The 24131-nt window shown below is 39.7% G+C and overlaps 1 protein-coding gene across 3 annotated transcripts in view; it reads right to left on the reverse strand.

Moving 5' to 3' along the window:
• LOC124137820 (unconventional myosin-Ic-like) overlaps window positions 1-23540 on the reverse strand; it is a 107658-nt gene extending 84118 nt beyond the window's left edge. For 2 of the 3 annotated variants that reach the window (XM_046504287.2, XM_046504283.2), the window contains exon 1: window positions 23403-23539. The gene's annotated coding sequence lies outside the window, so the exon portion shown is untranslated. Of the gene's footprint in view, window positions 1-23402 lie in introns of all 3 variants that reach the window. The other variant, XM_048385357.1, reaches the window with a different exon arrangement.
• Window positions 23541-24131: the final 591 nt, after the last annotated feature.

Below are 24131 nucleotides of genomic sequence, written 5' to 3' on the forward strand. Positions count from 1 at the left end.
CAACTGTTGACGCCATCAACTTGTTAAACATTACACAGTGTTGTTCTTCCACTCAGCCTGTGAGTGATCAGGCCACAATATCTACACACACAATTCTGTCCTCCTTGGCATGGGTCATATCATGTACAAGAAGAAAATATCCCACAGTGTCATCTCCTTACCATGGGTCATATCATGTACAAGAAGAAAATATCCCACAGTGTCGTCTCCTTACCATGGGTCATATCATGCACAAGAAGAAAATATCCCACAGTGTCGTCTCCTTACCATGGGTCATATCATGTACAAGGAGAAAATATCCCACAGCGTGGTCTCCTTACCATGGGTCATATCATGTACAAGAAGAAATTATCCCACAGTGTCGTCTCCTTACCATGGGTCATATCATGTACAAGAAGAAAATATCCCACAGTGTCGTCCACAAAGAATTTATGATGATTGAATACTTTATCATTCATTTCCTCATTTTAGGAAAAGTATTCTGAAGGACAAATAAAAAATTAGTTTGTCTTACAAGAGTGAGTAAGGATGGTTTTACGCCGCTTTTAGCAATATTCCAGCAATATCACGGCGGGGGACACCAGAAATGGGCTTCACACATTGTACCCATGTCGGGAATCTAACCCCGGTCTTCAGCGTGACGAGCGAACGCTTTAACCACTTGGCTACCCGACCGCCCCTTGTCTTACAAGAAATTGGCACTGTAGCTTGCTTCTAATAATAAGGGCTTATCTTGAACAAAAGATGTGTCTGCAGGGGTCTTCGTCTATGCCTATTCTTTAGAGTTAATCAATTGTTCAAGGTTAATTTCTTTGGCTGTAACTGATCAATTTAACCAGGTGGTCATGGGGATTTATTACTTTTATCAGGATTGACTTACAAAAGTGGGGTCCAGGAGACCCCAAATAATTAGTTTTAAGCATCTTTTACATTGTTTAAAGGCAATATAAGGGTCCTGTAAAGTAATGAAATGGTGCAGTGTACTGTGTGTTTTGATACTTTAGAGCCTGGAATGAATCAATGGTTACGCAGATAGTGGTCATGATTGACGGATGAAATGAAAGGTACCCATTACTGCTCTTGATGCGCTGTGCGTACAATGAATATTATTGTGCTTCCCGAGGGATGTGGTATATTCAGTTTCTGCATCCGTTCTCTACATTTGTGAGTCGCGTAAAAGCCTGCCATTTAATGACGGTAACCTTAAAAAATCGGACAATCCAGTGATTCGTATTGTGAAGTGCGATCCATACCATCGAGGTACAACGACATGCCATCAACAAAGTACCCATTTGGTCGCCTCTCTTACGACCTGCATAGTGAGTGGGTGAGTGAGTGAGTGAGTGAGTGATTGAGTTGGGTTTAACGCCCCTTTTAACAGTATTCCATTTCCAGTTATATCACGGCGTGTCAGCTTAATGTGGGAGGTGACCTGCATCACTTCGGGCTTTCCTCCCACATTAAGCTTGGCCACCCTGTGATATAACTGGAATACTGTTAAAAGCGGTGTTAAACCCAACTTAATGTTGATCATGCTATCAACCACCATTTGTTTGCCCCAGAGTTGATTAATTACAGTGTGTTTTGTTTGTTTGTTGTTTAACACTGCACTCAGTAATATTCCAGCTATATGACGGCGGTCTGTAAATAATCGAGTCTGGACCAGACAATCCAGAGAATGACATCATGAGCATTGATCTACGTGATTGGGATACGATGACATGCATCAACCAAGTCAGCGAGCCTGACCACCCGATACCGTTAGTCGCCTCTTACGACAAGCATAGTCCCCTTTTACGACAAGCATGGGCTGCTGAAGACCAATTCAAATCTGGCATCTTCATGGGATGATTATTTACAACAGTGAAGCTGCAGAGATAAATCTTCAGTATGGCTGACTGCTGCAGAAATAACAAATAAGCATAAACATCAACATTGGACCCAAAATATTTTTTTCTGAAAAATCTAATCTGAGCTTCAAAGGGAATAGGAGTGTTTGATAACTGCAACCTATCTGGGACAAGGATCTAACGAGGATCTAACTAGGATCTAATGAGGATCAATGAGGATCTAACAAGGAGCTGACATTCCTTGAGATATACACCAGTGGCAAGACTGAAATAAGACATCACTTTGTAGTGTTCACTTCATGGCTGCTGAAATTGGCAGAAATCAATAAAAAATCTTGCTAATTACTGATAATTTTTTTTATCGTTGCTCTTGAGATGATAATAATTAAACATCAAATGACTGTGCAATGCTTGAGAGGGGGGGGGGGGGGGGGGGGGGTCATGCCAAGACACTCACACCACGATATCAGGGAACAGTCCTTGTGTAGCGATAGTGATACAGTATTGTATCCCGATACGAGGCCCATGATACAATACAATTTACAACACTGTATCACGATACATAGGGTACATTACATTACAAGTTATAATAGTTTAAAAACATGTCAATAATAACAGAAACTGTTCAACCAGCATACGCAGATTCTCTAGTATTTCTTGGTTGGCTATAAACAACTTAACATTCTCAGTGCCCTCTAGCCTATATATTTTTTGGCCCTACAATATCCCATCTTTGATCTCTGAAATATAAAAACAATTGATTCAGGATTGTGATTCACCTGCAAAAAGGAAAATAAAATAATGAATTAAAAATACTGTATCGGCATACGAATCATATCACACCATCATCAAGTATCAGGATACAGTTGTACCGCGACCCCACTGTATCGTTACACCTCTATCAGGATATATAAGACTTCAAAATTAGAATGTCTTGTTTGATAAGGCTTGTTACGAAGAGTTCTGACCCGTGAAGATCTGGGGTAGAATAGGTCTTCAGCAACCCACGCTTGATGTAAAAAGCGACTCTGCTTGTCGTAAGAGGCGACTAACAGGCTCGCTGACTTGGTTGATGCATGTCATTGATCCCAATTGCATGGATCGATGCTCATGATGTCAATCACTGGATTGTCTGGTCCATACTTGATTATTTACAGACCGCCGTCATGCAGCTAGAATATTGCTGAATGTGGCGTTAAACAGCAAATAAACTAAGAGTTCTATAGTTTTCTGGGATGGACGCATGAATAAGGTACAGCATGGTTCATGCCACTTTCAGGGTATCTCATTAATATTACAGCCAGCACGCTAGAAATAGGCGTCACACATTGTACCCATGTAGGGAAATCAAGCCTGGGCCTTCAATTGATGATCACTTTAACCTGTAGGCTACCCCATCACCAAAGATGAAAGAACCCTGAATCTTTTAACAAAACCAAATGAAAACAAGAGTTTGCCACTAACGTGGCTATATCCCCGGCACCTGTTGCAGAATTTATGACATAATTAAATCTAAACAAACCCTAACCTTTTTTAACCGAAGTGGAACTTGTTATGGAAATTGTTAAAAAAAAGAAGAGTTTGGAACCTAAGTCCATCTTGTTGCCTTGGAAACATAAAAAATAAAATTTCTAAATAGCAAAAAGCACCAGTTCAGCATGTACCTGACAAACCTGCAAAGTTTCATGAAAAAATATTGAACGGTTTGAGTTATGCTCCGGAAAAGAACACTACCCTCACAGAACCAAAGTCCATTTTGCTGCTATCATGGCTATGGAAATGTAAAAAATAAAAATTTCTAAAATTTCTAAATAGCCAAAGGCACCAGTTCAGCATGTACCTGACAAACCTGCAAAGTTTCATGAAAAAATATTGAACGGTTTGAGTTATGCTCCGGAAACGAACACTACCCTCACAGAACCTAAGTCCATTTTGCTGCTATCATGGCTATGGAAATGTAAAAAATAAAAATTTCTAAAATTTCTAATTAGCCAAAGGCACCAGTTCAGCATGTACCTGACAAACCTGCAAAGTTTCATGAAAGATATTTATAGGTTTCTGAGTTATGCTCCGGAAACAAAAACGTGACGTGATAAAAAATGATAATCAGATCCATTTGAGTGAGTGAGTGAGTATGGTTTTACGCCGCTTTTAGCACTATTCCAGCAATATCACGGCGGGGGACACCAGAAATGGGCTTCACACATTGTGCCCATGTCGGGAATCGAACCCGGGTCTTCGGCGTGACGAGCGAACGCTTTAACCACTAGGCTACCCGACCGCCCCCAGATCCATTTGAGGAATCACACCCTGGGCTTTGGCTCGATGAGCAAACACCTTAACCACTGGGCTACCCCATCACCAAAGATGAATCCTGAATCCTGAATCTTTTAACAAAACCACATGAAACCAGAAATCAGATCCGTGTGGGGAATCAATTTTTCTATCATAGGAGACTTCCATGTGACATTTAGCTGATTCTTCAACTTCTAGGTCATCCCAACACCAAAGAGAAAAATAAAAACTTAATCTTAATGATAAAACCAACTGAAACCAGAAATCAAAACACGAACAGCACTTTCAGACACAATCAGCATGATCCGAATCATACATCTTTTAAACAAACAAAAACAGGAAATCTGATTGTATCTTGAAGTGCTATATCAGTGCAGCAACAGAAAGACTTCCATGTCAAGAATTCTAACTAACTTCCATATCTGATGGAACTACATTATCCCAGTTCCTCTCTCCTGCAGCCCACAGCCTCAGTCTGACATCAAGTGACAGCGTCATTAATATACAACATGTACAAGGAATGCTCATCTGGGGGAACATGCTTGAAGCGGGCTCTTGACATTTAGGAATGGAATGGAATTTTGTGTTTGTACAATATTACAAAACTGATTACACTTGAACATTGCTGAAAGGCCAATTGCTCACATGGCCACTGTAAGCTCTGCTCGATTTAAGGAGTGAGTGAGTGAGTATGATTTTACGCCGCTTTTAGCAATATTCCAGCAATATCACGGCGGGAGACACCAGAAATGGGCTTCACACACGGAAATCGAACCCCGGTCTTCAGCGTGACGAGCGAACGCTTTAACCACTAGGCTACCCGACCGTCCCTTGTCTTACAAGAAATTGGCACTGTAGCTTGCTTCTAATAATAAGGGCTTATCTTGAACAAAAGATGTGTCTGCGAGTGTCTTCGTCTCTGCCTATTCTTTAGTTAATTTCTTTGGCTGTAACTGATCAGTTTAACCAGGTGGTCTTGGGGAGTTATTCCATTTATCAGGATTGACTTACAAAAATCGGGGCGTGACGAGCGAACACTTTAACCACTAGGCTACCCGACCACCCCTTTCTCGATTTAAGGAACTGGATTTAATTTGTACAAGGCGCATGTTGACATGGAACCCAGATTGCAACAGACACAACCTGGTTGCACCCTGGTCCCATAAATGTATCAAAGTTGAAACGTAGGCCTGTCTGCTGGCAGTGTCATATACCTTAATGATATATTGCTGAAAACATCATAGAATCAGCAGGCCTCAAAGTTGCGACTAAAACGATAGCCAATGTGACCTAAATTCCAGTTTGTCTTCTGTCTAAAATTCAGAGGTAGCCAAATGACTACCTAGAAAATTATCTTGTGGCGACTAAATTCTATTGCTACACATCTGTAGACACAAAAATAAATAACAGCTGATATTGGAAACATGTCTACTAATCATGCTAATAATTGTACTCACAAATAATTCCTTCTAATGTCGACAATGAACCAAAATACATAAAAATTAATGTAATTTGTATTTTATTTTAGTTGATATTGCTCATTGGATAAGCGAGGATATACCTATATAATCTAGTAACATAAATTGCATCATTGTCCAAGACACAAGTAACAAAATTCAAGTACAGTTTCCATAAGATACAATTTCAAGACTGCTGTAACTTGTTCATATTATTATAGTTATTTGATAAAGATAATTTCAAATGCTTTTGGCTACCTACAATATTGGCTTGACTTCTTCATTTTACCACTGGCTACTTGGAAAAACATTCTTGTAGCCACCTGGCTACTTGGTAAAAATTTAAACTTCGAGGCCCGAATCATGTGCACATAATCTTGAAGTGTCCTCAGTTTGATGACATCACGCCCAAGAAAGCATGACAAATTACACATAGCACAAAGTGTAGTGTTATATAGTATAGTAAATAAAGCTTCGAGGCGTTATGTTCAAATATTGATGTTGTATGTTCCAGCAAGGGTTAGTCTGACATAAATTTGAATTTATTTCACATGCACTTGGTGTATGTACATATACATATTAGGTTGCGTTTTAAAAAAATTTGATGCTTTACATAGCTTAATCGAGCCCTGGACCACAACAAATAAGTAATTCGATTTTCACCCAATTTATTTTTAAATTTGAATTAAATATTTTTCAATTTAATTGTTTACACAAACTGTTCAATGCATCTGCGTACATGAACTGTCAACAGATGTGATTCACATGACGCATGATCACGATGTTTATGAAGTATGTATATGGCATATTTTGGGCCGGCAGCAAGTGCAGTGTGCAAAATAGCAACCTGCCCACAAGCCCGTGGTCAGCAACATTTTGATTGGGCTCAAGATTCTGAAATGCGATTCTTGCCCGACTGGATACAGAGATTTTAATGGTGACGTTTGAATGGACAACTCTTAGATGATCAAAATAAAAAAACGTTCTCCCATTTCTGTAGATCTATATGACCATCAAAAAACGAAACGTTAAATTAATATCTGCAATTAATTGAGGTTGAATTATCAAAGTTAACCCCTTCATAATATTTGACTCATGATTTGAAAATTGGGTTAATTTATTCAAATTTCTGAAAAAATAAACTGTAGCATATTTAGGGTTGTGAAATTTGAAACTGACTAGTGTTTTTAAGGCCAGTTAGTCCACTTTGACTGCAATAGTTTGAGATTATTTCACATACTGTACTATTGCCAATAAATATTCCTGGTACATATTCATAAAGACATACCTATTTTTTTTTTTTTTATTGTTCCTGGTAAAATTACATCATGTTTGGATGAGAGTCAAAATACATGACCAGGGTTTTTATAAAGACATACCTAAATATGATAACAGTTATGGAATAGACAATGATAGAAGATAATGGTTTAACAGCCGTCTTAAACAAGGACTTCTGCAAATATTTAAATCAGTTCATAAAAGCTTAAATGTTTGAACTAAATTAGTATTGACAGCACTGAAAGTCCTTGAGCTACAAATTATGATAACAAAGTCAAATGTTTACTCTGCTTAATCACAGATTAATAACTCATTCAAGAGGATCACGTTTCCAACACATCATTCAACCTTACAGATTATCTTAAAGAACCGAAACATGATTTACAAATAATCTTCTCAACACAGATCAAACAGGGCTCAATATCAAATGTTTATCTTCGAAAACCCAGACAATAAATTCAAGGTAAACACAAATGTGTCACTTCTGAGAACACGAAGATATCCTGTGCGTGCGTGGAGTTCACTGACCTGGCAAACATTGTGAGCTGGTCAGTTCAATGTTTAGTTTTGGTCAGCGCGACGCGAGGCATTGGTTCTCCGGTTGACCAACACATTTGAGGGTTTATGACACTCATTAACATTTATTGCACACCTGTGCAACAATAAGAGCATGTGAAGGTTCTACAAGTCCTGACCTTTGAGACACTGCATGTACATAATGAATGTGATTCAGGAGACCCAATGGCTTGCCGCTGTCCGCACTGCTTGATGTAGGCTGCAATCTTGTAGGACACAGGATATGTAGGCTTTATACAACACTTGACGACTGATCACGATTCAATTTTCTTTCAGGTTATGAGTGAGTGAGCATTCAATTTTCTTTCAGGTTATTTACGAGTGAGTGAGTTGATGTTTGGGTGAGTGAGTGAGAACATTTAATTTTCTTTGAGCTTATTTACGAGTGAGTGAGTGGGTGAATGAGTGAGTGAGTGAGCATTCAATTTTCTTTCAGGTTATGAGTGAGTGAGCATTCAATTTTCTTTCAGGTCATTTACGAGTGAGTGAGTGAGTGAGTGAGTGAGTGTTTGGGTGAGTAAGAGCATTTAACTTTCTTTCAGCTTATTTACGAGTAAGTGAGTGAGTGAGTGAGCATTCAATTTTCTTTCAGGTCATTTACAAGTGAGTGAGTGAGTGTTTGGGTGAGTCAGAGCATTTAACTTTCAGCTTATTTACGAGTGAGTGAGTGAGTGAGCATTCAATTTTCTTTCAGCTTAGTGAGTGAGTGAGTGAGTGAGTGAGTGAGTGAGTGAGTGAGTGAGTGAGTGAGTGAAACATTTCAGCTATATGATGCCACACTCCAGTCTGGACAAGACAAGCCATACTTATGAGCAGTGATCCATGAAATAATCAACCAAATAACCAAGCCTGACCCCCATATCCATCAAGTTGCCTTTTACGTGCATTATTAGGTTGCTCAGAACGATGAGTCTAACTCGAAAACCTGCACAAAAAAAACTGCAAGATGCATATCTTACTTACTGACCCAAAACAAAAACTGCTGAAAACAACAAATTACATCTAAAAGGTGTGTTGGGGTGTGTTTCAATTTGATTTCCTGGGAATATAGGCAACTTCCTTTAAGTTTAGTTTCTGTCAACAGCAGTAATTACTTCTGTCAACTGCTACCTTGTCACAGACTGATTTGTCAACACTTGTGTTAATTACGCAATGACTGACATCAATACTGGCAGCTATTTCTGGTCCTCGATATTTGTTCATTGGAAGCAGGGAACATGGCTTCCATCTTAGGTCGTCTACAGAAATAACCAGTTCAAAATTCACACAAAGTACTGCAAAAAACACTGTTTACATATTTTGCCCTGACACCGATAATATCATGAACAGAGATAGATGTGAATACTTGTGGGTCCTATTAATTTGAAAATAATAGTTGGTTTGGTTTGTTGGTTAACGCCGCACTCAGCAATATTCCAGCAGCTATATGACGGCGGTCTGTAAATAATCACTTCTGGACCAGACAAGCCAGTGATTAATATCATGAGCATCGATCCACGCAATTGGAACCGATGACATGTATCAACCAAGTCAGCGAGCCTGACCACCCAATCCTGTTGGTCGCCTGTTACGACAAGCATATTCACCTTTTACGGCAAGCATGGGTTGCTGAAGACCTATTCTACCCCTGGGTCTTGAAAATAATGGCCTCACAGGTATCATATATAGAGAATAAGAAGCCATATTGTTAATTGTAGGCTTGTGAGGGTCCTACAGGGGACAGTGTCCACGAAGCCGGCAGAAGGAAGGCAGGGTGTGACAAGACTCGTCCAAGACAAGTGAACAGTTGAGGGAACTAGAATTTTTCTGCTAAAATGTAGAGTGAGTGAGTGAGTTTGGTTTTACGCCGCTTTTAGCAATATTCCAGCAATATCACGACGGGGGACACCAGAAATGGGCTTCACACATTGTACCCATGTCGGGAATCAACCCGGGTCTTCGGCATGACGAGCGAACGCTTTAACCACTAGGCTACCCGACCGCCCCTCTAAACTGTAGAACTGTAATAGAACGCCTCAAGAAATGTTTTGAAAACCAACCATGCCCAACCGACCAAAAATGCCAAGCATAACATTTTTCAGTGACAGAACAGAGCTTACATGAGAATATATCCCAAACATTGCTTTACTTTATTTCTCTGACATTATGAGTTACAGTCTATTTTTTAAAAATAAGCAAGAAAATGCCATCTAACTACCCTAGTTTGAAAATAAGTGAAATCAGATCATTTTTAAAGATGGCCACCAGGAGAAAAAGGATCTTATGGGTGCTAGGATACAATTGTGCTGTGAGTGTGACGTCATAAAGAAAGAGGTTTGACGTCAACTTACTTCAGTGAAGGTCGCCATGTGTGCAGACTGTACAATAAATATCTTATTTTTCTCTCGTTAGTTGTTAGTTTGTAACATAATAAAAACATTTGTTCAAAACCTTTCAACATACATGTCTACTTTCAAGTCATCAGACATTATGTCTAAAAACTGACAATTATTACAAAAACAGTTATATGTCATAAAACAAGTCCAAATGTTTGATGTCATGTACCTCTGTAATAAATATGAATTGAAAGTTGTGAATTGTATTTTGGTCTTCCAAAAAAAGATATAGTTTTAAAATATAATGAAAAGTCAAAATGTGAATTGTCACTCATAAGGCGCCTCAAAATGCATTGTGAACAAGGATTTCAGCCACTTTGTATTCTCAGCTCCCTGGGGAGTACTCAAACCAAGCTGCCTGTGAAGTGCTGAAAGGTTAACAGTCACATTACCACATCATCCTACCGGGTACCCATTTACAGCTGGATGGACAGAGGCATATTTTGAACAAAGTCACTTTCCTGAGGAGACACCACATGTTGACACGGTTGAGAAGATTGAGTGAGTATCGTTTTATGCCGCTTTTAGCAATATTCCAGCAATATCACAGCGGGGGACACCAGAAATGGGCTTCACACATTGTACCCATGTCGGGAATCGAACCCGGGTCTTTGACGTGACGAGCGAACGCTTTTACCAAAAGGCTACCCGACCGCCCCCACCACATGTTAGACATGTGCTTCAGTCCGGGGCAGGACAAAAGCCCTAGAAACTCCAACAAGCCAAGCTGCCAAACAGTCTCCTGAAGGACTCTCCGCAACCATAGTTGCTTAACTTTGCTTGATTTGTGGCCTGTGAACCTTACACTGAACCATTTACAACATGGTTACAGACTAGGACTTGGTCGGGTAACTCGGGTACCCGGGTCAGGTGGGTACTGAGTAGGACCCAGGTACCCATAGGACTACCCGGACTCGTGTTTAGTTACGTGATTATATTGTTTAATGGCAAAAATTATCTAGAACCCTATGGTTACATTATAAGTGATAAATGTTCACACATCTCTCTGACTTTACACACATTCCTTCTGACTTTATATGTTTGCATAATGATAAAACATCAGTCAACTTCAGTGTACGCATGACCAGATCGGTTTATACGTGTATCTAAATTTATTTGGACAGGAGTACGGTCAAACGTTTCCCAATCGGACATTTTGTACCTTTCTCTTGAGACCTTAATAATAGCAGGTACCCGGGTAGGGTCGGGTAGTATGGGGGTGGGTACCCGGGTGGTAAATTTGGACTCGTCCCAGCCCTAATACAGACCACTATGATATAGTCACAATAACATTAAGAAGAAAAAAGTACATTGTACAGGATTGACAGATTTGATTGGTTATCAGGTGATCAGGTGATCAGAAAGTAGTAATCTTAGCATGAAATGTAAAGACAATTTATTGTCGGAAAAATTCTGTTTTTGTCACTTGGATTATTTTATTTCCAAAGCAATCTTCACTGTCAGTGGTATAAAAAATATTTTGTCATTCTGATGCTGTTTCTCTGGATTTTTCTAGTTCTAAGCGCTGCATGCGATCTGTATATCAGGCAAAAAAATATGAAGCTTAACAAGATCGTTAGGCATGACGTGCATTTAAAAAAATCTCCTTGTCAAAACACATGCTTACACACGATATTTCAATCTGGTCTTGCTTTGTGATCTTTGTCATTTTTATGTTAAACCTGCTTTACCACTTATGACTCCCGTAACAAAACACTCCACATGACACAGCACACACTGGTTTAACCTGGGACTGACAAAATAGCGACAGACTGTCGCAAGAATCACCCATGCGTCCCGTACATGCAGGTAATAACTAGCCGATTGTTCATTGTCACACATTTCAGGCAACCAAGATCCCTTAACTTATCAAGCTGCTGTGGTTTTGGAATAAACTGTTCATCCATGATACACTAATATTTTTAAAATGCAACATAATCCAGTAATGGATACTGTTATGCAAGCAAAATGTTGCATCCTCTATGCTTGAAATAAAGAATACACGCAAATCATATTCACTGCAATTATATAAACTTTGTGTAAGTTAAGAGTTGTAGGGTAGCCTCATGGTTAAAGCGTTCGCTAATCACATCGAAGGTTTGGGTTTTGATTCCCCACATAAATGGTAAAATGTGTAGAGTTAATTTCTGTTGTCTCCTACTGTGATAATGCTGGAGTGAGTGAGTGAGTTGGGTTTAACGCCGCTTTTTAACAGTATTCCAGTTATATCGCAGCGCGTCAGCTTAATGTGGGAGGAAAGCCCGAAGTAATGCAGGTCTCAGACGTTTACCACTTTGGTGAAACCCACAAGCACGGGTATGGTGCTGACAAACCTAGAAACATAACCGGGGCGAACCGGGATTCGAACCCAAGATCATAGGTTTCTGGCGTGCCCAAGGGACGCAACTCTGCACAGCGAATCGCGGCGCCTTAGATGACTGGGCCACCCATGCCCCCCCCATTATGCTGGAATATCACTTAAAGTGCTTTGAACATATTAAGCCCACGTTCAATGTTTCTCAAAAAATCTTAACACAATTGTCCATGTTTCAATCAGGTACTTACAACTTCAGAGCCTTCAATGAGTCCTTCTCTTGCCCAAGTGTCAGGCTTGAAGTACAGGGCATGGATGTTACCACTAGGTATTTTACATCCGAGGTTGAAGCAATTCACAAACATTTAATTTTCATCCAAACAAATTATTTGCCATTCCACATCTTTAAACATTATCCCAAACCAGAATTAATCAAACAATACAACAATACATTCTCATATCAGAATCTTCTTCAATTGCAGATTGGGAATTCCATAAACACTGAATTTCGTTTGACAACACACCTAACATTTGCAGGTCCACAAGATGTTAAAACCACCATTAACCACTCCGGCTCAACAATCAACACGAGACACATAACATGACAAAAGCCACCTCATGCCATCACACAGACAACACATGTTTCCGTTTGACAAAAACATGGCAGCATGTGTAACGTCTAAGGCCAAAATAAACTATTCTTGGCATCTGTGTGTTGTTCAATGGAGACTGGTCCTAATGATGCCCGACCCTATTGTCAACAAAAATGAAAAAAATATATGATAATTCATATTGAAAAATTACTTCAATTGTCATGTTACTCATGTTACCCATGGAAAATGGGACTTGTTGTTACCCTGCCTTGCAGTAAGGGATAAGACAAGGCTTTCGGGATTAACATGGTTACCATGGTTACTAGATGCATGAAGACAATCTATAGAAAAAACATTGGCACCACAACCATGACAACCAGATCATAAAGTAGGGATGATACACGAACTGTGTGATCTGATACGTATCACGATACCTTGCCCACGAACCGATACGTATCACAATACTTGCACGTGCTCTTATCTGTGGTCTGTACATGTTTTTCATCAAATAGTCAAATACCTGGTACATTTACATTTTTACAACTAATTTGCGTTTGTTTGGTGTAACAGTTACCTTAGCAAACATTTAAGGTAAGAACCAAATTTCTTTACTTAAGTGTGTGACTGATTGATACAATGTATCGGGAAGTAAAAAATGTGACGGTGTATGTTCCATCACTATCATAAGGTAGAGCCCCCCTCAAGGAACAAAGAATGAAATTACAAAGGCCTCCCAACACGTCCCATGCTAACTATAGCATCAATAATGTTGTGCCACACCCACTTTGTGGGCGGCAGGAAGCAGGAAGCACTGATACAAGGCTCCTTACATTTCACTGTTATCAAGGCTGCACAGCAGTGTAGGGGAAATATTATCATGATTATATACCGACAATGCGGATTGTTGTCAAACACTTGACATGTGCTGCTGTTACCAACGCCAACAATAACAATGCCAAGTGGCTGATTTGGGAAAATATATCAAACATTTACCAACCACATAACGATTGTTAGACCAGAACCCTTTTCCTTGCCTATTAGATGAATTTGTCATAAACATAATAAACTTTAGAAAAATAAATATTTGTCTAAAGTTTCGTTGACTGATTTGAATATTAAAATTATTGAAAGTCTCCTTGATTGAATAGAAGCCTATTCTGGACACTTGTTTGTTTGCATTTATGGCTCAAGTTATATTTTACGAGTGTGTATTATACACGAATAAATAAGTTTTGAGTACACTGATCAATAGCAAGGGCGCTTATTCGGATTGTTTACTTGCCAATATATAAGCAAATATCATCATTGGGGCTTATTACGTCGAATACAGTCAATCAAATGCTCCTGCAGCCTAGCATTTACTGTGGCAATGTGTTGAACAGGAGAACTTTCCCATTTCTCATCCCAGCATGTCACGACACAGGTCTAGCTCTGTCAATATATCTGCCCTGCTTTACGAGTCTATCTCATGCTAAAAGCTTAAGTATGGCCTCCTAGCATTACGCAATCAGACCGAGTGTAAATGAAATCAATAACAAGAAAAAAACGTGAGCGTGGCTCACTAATACCCGCGACCCGCCTAGTGTGTCAGTAGTTTCAAATCAAATAGAGAGGATAGGGTTAGGGTTTGAAAAATGCATAAAAAAATGGAAAATTAATAAAAACAATTTTTTTTCTTTTGACTGCACCCTTCCATATGACACAGATTACATGTACTAAGTTTGAGATGAATCCACTAAATAGTTTAAGAGAAATTGCGCGGACAAAGTTTTCGGATGGATGTTAGGGTTTGAAAAATTCATAAAAAAATGGAAAATTATTAAAAACAATTTTTTTCTTTTGACTGCACCCCTCCATATGACACAGATTATATGTACTAAGTTTGAGATGAATCCACTTCATTTTGTCGGGGGTATAATTAAAATAGATCACCAGTCATGTGCCAGCACTCCATTGCAGGTACTAGAGGCAACTTGTGATTGAAGCTGGATCACGTGATCAGGCCAGTCGATATGGTTGATTGATGTTACTGTACCTGTCAACAGTGCTCATGACATCATCCATTGGTTTCTTATCCCACACTGCCTGGGTATAACGACATGCACGGAGCCAAGTCACAGACCACTAATCTAATTTAGCCATCTTTTACAAGACACAGCAGGAACAGATGTGATAAAATATTGGATATCATCCTGTATGTCTAAAGGGAACTTTGCCACATGTATCACATCCTGGGGCACATTGCCACATGTATCCCATCCTGGGGCACATTGCCACATACATCACATCCTGGGGCACATTGCCACATACATCACGTCCTGGATCACATTGCCACATACATCACGTCCTGGATCACATTGCCACATACATCACATCCTAGGGCACATTGCCACATACATCACATCCTAGGGCAACATTGCAACATACATCACATCCTAGGGCAACATTGCCACATACATCACGTCCTGGGGCACATTGCCACATACATCACATCCTAGGGCAACATTGCCACATACATCACGTCCTGGATCACATTGCCACATACATCACGTCCTGGATCACATTGCCACATACATCACATCCTAGAGCACATTGCCACATACATCACATCCTGAGGCACATTGCCACATACATTACGTCCTGGATCACATTGCCACATACATCACATCCTGGGGCACATTGCCACATACATAACATCCTGGGGCACATTGCCACATACATCACATCCTGGGGCACATTGCCACATACATCACGTCCTGGGGCACATTGCCACATACATCACATCCTGGGGCACATTGCCACATACATCACATCCTGGGGCACATTGCCACATACATCACGTCCTGGGGCACATTGCCCCATACATCACATCCTGGGGCACATTGCCACATACATCACATCCTAGGGCAACATTGCCACATACATCACGTCCTGGGGCACATTGCCACATACATCACATCCTAGGGCAACATTGCCACATACATCACGTCCTGGATCACATTGCCACATACATCACATCCTAGGGCACATTGCCACATACATCACGTCCTGGATCACATTGCCACATACATCACATCCTAGGGCACATTGCCACATACATCACATCCTGAGGCACATTGCCACATACATTACGTCCTGGATCACATTGCCACATACATCACATCCTAGGGCACATTGCCCCTTACTCTACTTCCTTGGGCACATTGCCACATACATCACATCCTGGGGCACATTGCCACATACATCACATCCTGGGGCACATTGCCACATTCATCACATCCTGAGGCACATTGCCACATACATCACGTCCTGGGGCACATTGCCACATACATCACATCCTGGGGCACATTGCCACATACATCACGTCCTGGATCACATTGCCACATACATCACATCCTAGGGCACATTGCCACATACATCACGTCCTGGGGCACATTGCCACATATATCACATCCTGGGGCACATTGCCACATACATCACATCCTGGATCACATTGCCACATACATCACATCCTAGGGCACATTGCCACATACATCACGTCCTGGGGCACATTGCCACATACATCACATCCTGGGGCACATTGCCACATACATCACGTCCTGGATCACATTGCCACATACATCACATCCTGAGGCACATTGCCACATACATCACGTCCTGGATCACATTGCCACATACATCACATCCTAGGGCACATTGCCACATACATCACATCCTGGGGCACATTGCCACATACATCACGTCCTGGATCACATTGCCACATACATCACGTCCTGGGGCACATTGCCACATACATCACATCCTGGGGCACATTGCCACATACATCACGTCCTGGGGCACATTGCCACATACATCACATCCTGGGGCACATTGCCACATACATCACGTCCTGGGGCACATTGCCACATACATCACATCCTGGGGCACATTGCCACATACATCACATCCTGGGGCACATTGCCCCATACATCACGTCCCGGGCCACATTGCCACATACATCACATCCTGGGGCACATTGCCCCATACATCACGTCCCGGGCCACATTGCCACATACATCACATCCTGGGGCACATTGCCACATACATCACATCCCGAGGCACATTGCCCCATACATCACGTCCCGGGCCACATTGCCCCATACATCCTTTGTGTTACAATACGTCTATATATCCTCTCTGGGATATAAACATGCATTAAACAATACAGTCACCTCATGGTACAGAGAGGGACCATCTCAAACAACCTCAAGCATTATATACAACTGATTCTACGAGTGTTTATTTGACTGTTTCCTAACTATATTGCCACCTGTTTATTTGACTGTTTACTAACTATATTGCCACCTGTTTATTTAGAACATGGTACTCATGAGGGATGACAGAAGCAGTCTCCGGATAAACTGCAACTGGAACATATTGTCAGCACTTGTCAGAATAATCATAAGCTATAAGCACACTGTTGGAAACAGGAAACTTCTCCTTGCATACAGGAATCTTAAGATTAATGGCCAAATTGTTTTAGCCCTGAGCTGCCTCGTAATATATTTATAAAAAATCACTTGGGTTATCTTTGATAAAAACCTAAAGTCTAATAAACCCTTTCTACACTGACTTAAATGAAGCTCAGCTGAAAATGTATATTGCCATTAATGTTTTTAATTTTGATTTATTTATTTCTTATGTTCAGTATTATTATGATTGATATCTACTGAAAACAATGCCTAGTTCAAACTAGTAGGCCAACAGATTCAGTCAAGTAATGTGTTGTGTATAGTTGGGGTGTAGGGTGACTGTTTATTGTCTGGTGATAGTGTGAGTGAGTTGGGTTTAACGCTGCTTTTAACAGTATTCCAGTCATATCGCGGCGTATCAGCTTAATGTGGGAGGAAAGCCAGAAGTGATGCAGGTCTCAGACATTTACCACTTCAGTGAAACTCACGAGCACTGGTATGGTGCTGACAAACCTAGAAACATAATTGGGGCGAACCGGGATTCGAACCCACAATCATAGGTTTCTGGCATGCCCAAGGGACGCAACTCTGCACAGCGAATCGCAGCACCTTAGACGACTGGGCCACCCATGCCCCCGTCTGGTTATAAGGCATATACTAAAGGAACCATCTGGTCTCCAATGAAGTAAATGTATAGTCAGTGTTCCCGTTTACCGGTAATTACCCGTTTTTAACAGGTGAAATTAGGCTTGGACCGGTAATTCATGTGACTGCCAGTCCCTGTGGACTGGCAAATAAAGTACCTTATAAATCTTTGTTGTTAAATAAAACATAAGCAATGCTCAATTTTTTTCAAACAAAGTCAGCTTGTCTGTTACCATGGTTACCATCAGGGTTTCCCCTTGTCTACTTTTAGTGGTAGGAAATAACATTTTGCCTTGCTTCAAGGTTAAATATTTGTAGCGACTTTGTCTCGAAATATTCAAAAATGAGAGAGAAAATTGTGACTGAACTTTGTGTGAATGACGTGTAGATCTAACTACCGGTATGTTATTGCAGAGATGACATTGCATTGAACATAAGAGGCGACTGATGATGGTTAGACTTACTGACTTGGCTGATGCATGTCGTTTTCTCAATTGCCTAGATTGATGCTCATGATGTCAATCATTGGACAGTCTGGTCCAGACTCGATTATTTACAAACCATTGTCATATAGTTGGAATTTTGAATATTGCGTTAAACAAGAAACAAACAAGATTAAAAAATAAAAGTGGGCACAGTTCAGGAACACCTTCTGGTAGATGAGATCAATATCACACTACACCACTGAATTGTTTCAGCTTCGCGAAGTCCCCTACTATAAGCATGGGATGTTGGTGATCTAGAATCAGATAAATCCAATGTCATTAACTCCTCAAGGATGAAACGTTCAGTACACCTCATTACTAATTAGTGATATCAATTTAGAAAATCACTTCATCATCTATTGATTAACTTTACACCTGTCATCCAATCACCTTGATATCTCACCTGTAAGCTCATTAGCATGGGTATTGTTGCCTCGTTAATCCAGGTATTGACCAACTGACAGTGCAATAAATGACAGAATCTCATGGACAACGCATCAGCACTGATCCATACAGTCTTACCTGCATTTACTTAATGCTAGATTACCTGTACAAGTCGACTACTTGATCTCCCCGAGGTCCAGTTTCCACCCTTGCCGAACCTACTGAGGATGGAATTTCCAGACCTGATCTTAGCGCCACCAGTGGCTATTATGAGTTATGTCCCTTCTATGTCCCGCCTACAGACCAATCAGATTCAACCTATCATATCACCTGCATTTGCTTCAAACAAAATGGAAGGGCCAAGCTCAGTCAAGACGATCTGATCGATAATCAAAATCTATATTGTGATAAAACAGGTCTTACTTCACGAAGTGCATCAAATCACGTGAGCACCTTGATTAGAAACATCAGAGGTTTTGGAAAGTATCTGTTGATGTTGACCGGATTTCGATTTCGTGATTCGTTATTTTGATTGGAGCAGGCAAAGACTTGTTAGTTCAGCCAAAACATAACTCCATAATTCCAGCTTAGTTTGGCGAGGGTGAAACTGTGACTTTTATAGTGAGCTAACTCCCTTGCCTCGGGAAGAAGCATGCAGGTAGAATGTGAGTGACAGCAACCCAATACCTAAATCTGTCTGTCTGGACAAGGAATTAGCAACCTTTGATTAGCCAGTGGGTACTGAAGGTTTGTAGTGAATCTCATCCGAGTGTCTTCCAACATCAAATATATCAAGGCTAGTTGATAGGTTACAAGTATCTGAGACTTGCCAAGGTTAATTTTACCTCAAACAACAAGTCTAGATATATTTGTGCTTGGAAGACATGAGATTGAGACGGTATCATCCGAAATCTTTCTTCTGACATTTTCAGTTTGTAAATAGTAGTTATCAGTGCCTTGAGTTTTCACCAGCTTCAGTGGCAGAGAGATTAATGTCTGATGTTATTTGAATGTGATGTCGTGCTAACCGATGACGCCACAATGGTCTGCAAAGGACTGTGATATGTCCCAGGAGATGTCACTTGATCTCACACAGGCCATATCTTCTGTGGAAGCTAAATGTTTTGGATGAAAAATCTTGGATTTTTAAAAAGCCATTTGAAAATGATTCATCTTTGAGGTCTTTCGATACTGGTTTCTTTCTCTACCGGCATGAATCCCCAATAAGAAAACCTAAATTTTCTATGGTGTCCAGATCCATCGCTTTTGACTGATCGCTGTGTCTATCGGTAATGGACATTAGACTTACATGATGTCATCATAGGCAAGGATCACAATGTCATCTCAAGCATAACATCATATAACAATTGAACTGATTGTTCATTCACGGGATTGAACCCTGGATCTTCCGCTCTCCGAGCAGATGCTCTACCAACTGGCCATGGAGGCGGTCCAATCAACTTGTCATAGTCAGTGAGTGAGTGAGTATGGTTTTACGCCGCTTTTGGCAATATTCCAGCAATATCACGGCGGGGGACACCAGAAATGGGCTTCACACATTGTACCCATGTCGGGAATCGAACCCGGGTCTTCAGCGTGACGAACGAACGCTTTAACCACTAGGCTACCCGACCGCCCCTAGTCAGTGAGTGAGTGAGTTGGGTTTAATGATGCAGTATTTCAGTTATATCATGGCATGGCAGCTTGTTGTGGGAGGAAAGCCAGAAGTGATGCAGGCCTCAAACGTTTACCGAGCTGGTGAAACCCACACGCACGGGTATAATTGTACAAACAAACCTGGAAACATAATCAAGGCAAACTAGGATTTTAAATATAATTTGTCATAAAAACCAGAATAATCCCTACATTCTTACAATATACTGATCATTTCTTCCGGTCCAAAGTGTGACATATAAATTTCACTTCCGTGGAAGAATATTTACCGTCTTAACCAGCATTTTATTTCTGTCATCAATCTTCTTGCAAGACAAATATGGCAGTTGTAGCCAAGCTGTAAACAAGCCTTTCAACAAACAATATTTCAATAAAAATAGGAAACCAAAATATTTCACAGCTCACCATGAAAGGACAAGGTATGAAAAGGTCACCCTGTTTGGCCAACAGGATCTGCATTATTAATACCATAATTGACGTAATAAGTGCCCTGCTCTAATAAGCGCCCACGGCGATATTTGCTAATATATTGGCGAGTGAACCATCCCAATTTGCACCCCTTCCGATTGATCAATGTACACAAGAAAAATTTATTCTCGTATAATACACACTCGTGTGTTATATGCATTCTTAATTATGGGCAATTAAATTCTGGAAAAAAAATATCTGTCACATATTACATTTCAGTCTGTCAGCATAAACCACGAAATTTATCTTTCAACTCTGTTTTTTCCACCAAAATATTATTCAAATCAGAGCCCCCTATTTCTAACTTTGAGAGCGCCCTGGGCGCTTATTACGTTGATTATGGTTTGGGAAATTTTGGAAACCGTTATGAAATTCATCAGATGTGTTACAATGAATGAACATGAAACCGTTTCCTTGTCAACACATTCATGTTTGGATTCAAAACACAAAATGTGGTGAACATGGTGAAAGGGCTAAAAAATACAACAGCTGAATTTAGATTTTCTGGAAGAGTTTTTCTGATATTTGAACATGAGTAAGTTTTTAGCTCAGGCTTAATTTCTCTGTAGATGTTGTTAAAGGCATTATAAACTTATGGTTAAAAAATCATCTTGGGTAATTGACTTACTATGGTTATATTTTCTAAAATATTAAACTAATTGACACTTTCACTCATTTTATCCATATGTATGTACTTTATCATGTCAATGGAACAGAAAACACACAGATTACAGAGATCGATAATCGTTAACTAAATATTGATCAATTATCGATAAATATCGGAGAAGTAACTTTAAGCAAATATGCAATAAAGTCAGAAAGAAATCAAAATACTTCATGCCACTGGTGATTGGTGACAGATTTATGCATGGATTACTTTGAGGACATCTAAGTTAATACAAATACAGTTGCTTTCCATCCTTGGCAAAGTCTGTTTCAGTAAAACTAAACTTTATGTCATCATAATTACTTATTATTTATTATTCATATCAATAATCATTAATAATTCATTACATCGACGATGATTCCGATTATCAAACGTTTTAGCCAGCCCTAGTATCTGATGAATATCATATAAAAAGTATTGATTTCAAATTAAATTGATTTTATTGTTATCATTACAAACCACATAAACATGATAAAGGTCTTGTAGTCTTGACCAAGTTACTGACATTTTTCTACTCCAGCTGAAATTGCAACCATTCTAGTAAGACCAAAATGCAATCTCCATTAAGCTTAAAACCTTTCACATTGATTGGATTGCATGGATCATTCTGACATTCATGTTTGTATGATACTTGTAGCACTGTAAACCGATTCATGAAATGTAAGAATGATTACATTGTAATACTACAGAATTATTCCATGTTGAAAGCTGTAGCCGTGCATGTGGTCTCCATGGTTACATGAAAGCTAAACTGTTAGCATAATCCAAATGTGCCAATAGCTACTATCGCAATCGACCAATTCCATAAGGCTGTGATTGAAAACGACATTGAACCAACACAAGAACAGAGCATTTGATACTTGACAGTGGTGGGTTTGGTTGAATATAATCTATTAAAGCAGTATTCAATAACACAACCACCTACGATATATTCAAAACCACCTACGATATATTCAAAACATGTTCGATCCGTGAAGATCCGGGGTAGAATAGCTCTTCAGCAACCCATGCTTGCCGTAATAGGCGACTAACGGGACAGGGTGGTCAGGCTCGCTGACTTGGTTGATGCATGTCATCGTATCCCAATTGCATTGATTATTTACAGACCGCCGTCATATAGCTGGAATAATGCTGAGTGCGGCGTTAAACAACATGTTCAGTTGACAACCATATGATCATTACCAAAACATTTTTTACATATAGATATAATATACTAGATCTATATTTTTTTCAATCACAGATCTATGTACTACTGGTATGTAACAAGATGATGAAATATATGAATTTGGATTTGATGAAGGAACAGCATATATATGCTAAAATCCTACATTCAAATGTTTGACATATAATATTATAGTGCTTTTTTAATGATTCATAGGGCCATAAAATCTTTAACTTGAGGGCTAAATATTATAAGTCTTAAATGAAATTGCCGAAAATGATATATTAAAAATAAATTATTATGAGTATTATAATATCCGAATTCCTATTTCAATGGAAATAAGCTCACAATCATCAAACTAATGGCTCCGATTTGACAGTTTCGATTTAAAAGGAATTGATTTAAGATTTCCGTCATTGATCTGTAGGCATTATCGTATTCTAGTAAAAATGTGTTCCGACATTGGCAAGGGTGACTGGCGGATGACACATCCACGTGTGTCATGTATACTGCTTCTCGACAGTAGTTATTCTTAGAGAACAGGCAGTTTTCTAAACCGCTCAGTGCAGTAAGTCAATATTTGATCGTGCACTTCATCTTGCCGGCGAAGTTTGCTTGGTGTTCGAGAACATGCAACTGGTGCTGTCAAATATCACCAAGCTGTCCCGGGCCGACACGAGAATTCTCAGACTACAATCGGGTTATTCTTTACAATCAATGAAGCTTACCTGTCAAGAATAATCCAATTAACACGTTGATATCTGAATGTCACGCTGCCACTGATGCATTCAGTTCCGGGTTGTCGTGGCTGTATACCTCAACAGTGACAGTGCTTGGTTCATTAATTTGCCGGGAATCTGACTCACAGAGACCACGTGACTTAAACTAATCCTAGCATTGTATTTTCCTAGAAACTGCTGATATTTCTTTTTTATAAGGTACTCTGTTGTACAGTCAGACTGAAAAATCCACATCGCGATCACATATTGAAAATTGATAATCCACCCCGCCTGCAACGAATTGAATAAATTGACGATAGAAACCATCTCTCTTGTATTGACCCTTGCTTAAAATTAAATTCGACAAAGGTTTTATTGTGATCAACTACACGTAAAATGATGTAAATCAACACACCTTCGCTTTAACCCGACAGTACTATATGTAGAGATTCTACTAATATAGAGATTATCTATTTTCTCAATCATTGGTATAGATAGTTTCCTTTTGTACATTTATGGGCGTTCCCACAAATAGTCTTTAGTTTTTTGGGGGAAATAACGGGTTTCACAGAAAAAAATGTCATTGAAATACAAACACATTCTTCGAAATTATTTAATCCTTTTAACAATGAATGTAAACTGGTGACATTAATGAGGTTCAACTTTAACCAGATCTTCGATCCATTCTTAAAATATATCCGTAACACAAACATCAATGACAAGTTCAAATCGGGTTGC

The sequence above is a fragment of the Haliotis rufescens genome, unplaced genomic scaffold (genome assembly GCF_023055435.1).
Source record: "Haliotis rufescens isolate VD_foot unplaced genomic scaffold, xgHalRufe1.0.p SCAF_57, whole genome shotgun sequence".
NCBI classification, from domain to species: Eukaryota; Metazoa; Mollusca; class Gastropoda; order Lepetellida; family Haliotidae; genus Haliotis; species Haliotis rufescens.